Source organism: Schistosoma mansoni (assembly GCF_000237925.1).
Source record: "Schistosoma mansoni, WGS project CABG00000000 data, chromosome 5 unplaced supercontig 0195, strain Puerto Rico, whole genome shotgun sequence".
Lineage (NCBI taxonomy): Eukaryota > Metazoa > Platyhelminthes > Trematoda > Strigeidida > Schistosomatidae > Schistosoma > Schistosoma mansoni.
The window spans coordinates 16,713-19,546 of record NW_017386018.1 but is presented as its reverse complement, the minus strand read 5'-3'; positions in this window follow the sequence as shown (position 1 = coordinate 19,546).

Sequence of the window (2,834 nt, the reverse complement as noted above, 5' to 3'; positions counted from 1 at the left end):
CCCCCCCTTTTATTTAGGGGCTTTAAGGAACCATCGGGGTAACGCTAGTAACGAGCTCATAGAGGCGGAAGTTCTCTTTTTTCACTGGTCAGACTGGGAATATGTTAATTTCAACTTGTGGCACGTCTGTGAAGAATCCCAAGATCAAGTAAATAATCATTAGTGTAAACGGGTTTTGAATATTGTTGCGTCTCGCAATCTACATCAATATTTGACCATATCTAGACAGACATCAAAACTAAGAATCAATGGATGGCTATTTTGTCATATTATGTGATTCTTAAGCAGTACATATCTACGACCCCGTTATAGACCGAGTTCAAAACCTTCAAACTCATATCGTGTACGGTCTAACTACGAAGTCCAAATATGTCGCAAAATTCACAACATTTAATCTGACCTGAGGATTTTTCATCCAGCGTTAATTAATTATACAAACAGATAGTGTATTATCCTTTATCATAACTTATATTTAATTCAAGTGTTTGTAAATATCTAGAGTTGTGAAATTGGTTTACAATCAGTTCTGTCATTCTTACATTATTCTATAAACTTTGTAACTGGAAAATTATCATAAACTTCTTAATTTAGTAATATTAATAATAATAATAATAATAATAATAAAATCATCAGTGACTTTTTTCGTGAAGATATCCTAAATTTTAACTGAATAACGTTGACTGGTTGAGTTAAATAATGTTAGGAATGAATTGTTTAACATCGATGATACTGATCAGTAGTCACACACGAATGTTAATTGATTGAATTTATATATACGATAAATTAGAGGATCTTAAATGATTAGTCGGACGTTATTGTACCCACCTTGAGAAACGAAGGACACAGATTTAATAGAATGTGAGGTCATGGGTCTCAAATGCTTAAAACGTTCTAATTTTGGACAATATATACCTTAACTGCTTTGTGGTACTAGATGATTCTCTAGTTCAATTCATGATAAAAAAGTAATTTCCAAATCAGCTAACAGATAGTTTCATTTATTGGTTTATATGGAAATATGTTTCTTTTATAGAACATAATGTCTTACTTGTATATGATTCATGTTTACTAAAAAGATACAGATCTAATAATTTTACATAAAGATATCAGTACTACCGTCCATTATCAAATATCCAACTTAATGAAGATTTATTCCCACTGCAAAACTGAAATATTAACTTACATCATATTGGGACATGAATGTTAGTGCATTTACATGATCATACTCAACATCCATTCATCTTGTTTTCCTTTCCCATAAAACCTTTAATGTGTTGAAATGTTGCTACATTCGATTTCTGATCAAAATCTACAACACCAAATCATGTGAACATCTTAATTATACCCCATACTGAGTAAAATTTAACGGTAGCCATAGAAAATCTTGATCCGAAGGCTTAACTGAAGCCTGTTACTAAGTGAATCAAAAACAAAAACACAAAATTAAAGACAAAAATTCTAGCACGTGTCGATATATTTTTCAAATGAAATTCAGTATATAATAATTTATTAATTAGTTAAAATTTCACATTTCAATACATCTGTCTTATTAATTCTCAAATATTTTTCACCAGTTTATGTTGCCAAGTCTATAGATTTTCATCCATATCATTTCTTACATTTGATGACGTAATATAAATAAACCAGTGCCTTAGTGGACGCATTTCCCTTAAATTAAATCAAACATGATAAAAATGAATATAAGAAGAAAGTTAGTTTTATATAATTTTTCCATACTTGATTTCATTTCAATTTTAATAAAAAGCAAAAAAAATAAGAGATGGGAATTCAATGAATTACGTCATCAGTTGTTTAGTCGTTTACTGATAATATTCGAATAAATAAATTCTGAAATTATGTGTAACAGATTGATTGGGATCATAAAAACAAATCACGAGAACAGTTACTACGATGAACAGATTATGAATACATGTAATACAATGTTATTTATTGCATGTATAAAGTTAGTGAACTTGTTGAATTTACTACTTTCTACTAATCCGATTAGATTTATTGAATTTAATGTTCATGGGAAATAAATATTCTATTAAGACATCTTAAGGCATTGACGAAATGCTATATTGGTGTTAGTGCAATGATATCTATTACAGTTTAAATGTATTGTATTGTTTTAATGTAACGATTTGAACATGACATTGTATTGCCCTGAAATTATCATGTTATTGGATATTCAAATACAAATAACTAGAATAATAAGCTATTTATAAAATTCACCTTCATGAGAACAAATATAGGTTTTGTAAAACGAAAACAAAAGACTCCACATTAATTGATCTCGGAATAGTGAATAATGTTGTGTCTGTTTAGTCTGCAGTGATTATCGAATTCTTTCGATCAAGTTGCAAGGTAACTATTAGTCCAAGTGACTGAAATTTACGTAGAGTATGCTTTGATTTTAGACAGTTGAAGATAGTCGAAAGGAAAACTTGAACCAAGTTCTCTTGCTAGTTGGCAATCATCAACAAATGGAATATCCTTCCAAGTATCTGTAAATACCTAATGATTTCACATTCAGTAGTTTACTTCAACAACTAGTATTTTAGAAAAATCTCTTTCACTGAATAAATTCTGAGTGCCAAATTAACAATGGGTAGAAACTAGCTTATATATGTATTACACTCGTCTACATAATACCAGTGTTAAAATATTCTGACCAGAACCACTTTAAGTAATAGTACTATAAAAACAAAAACAATAAGCCAACTTAATTCTTTTTTCTAATTAACAGTTACCATTAACTAATCTTTCCATGCAAAAATTATGATCAACCATGTGTTTTACACTTATTAGGTATGAAATTGACAGCTTAGACC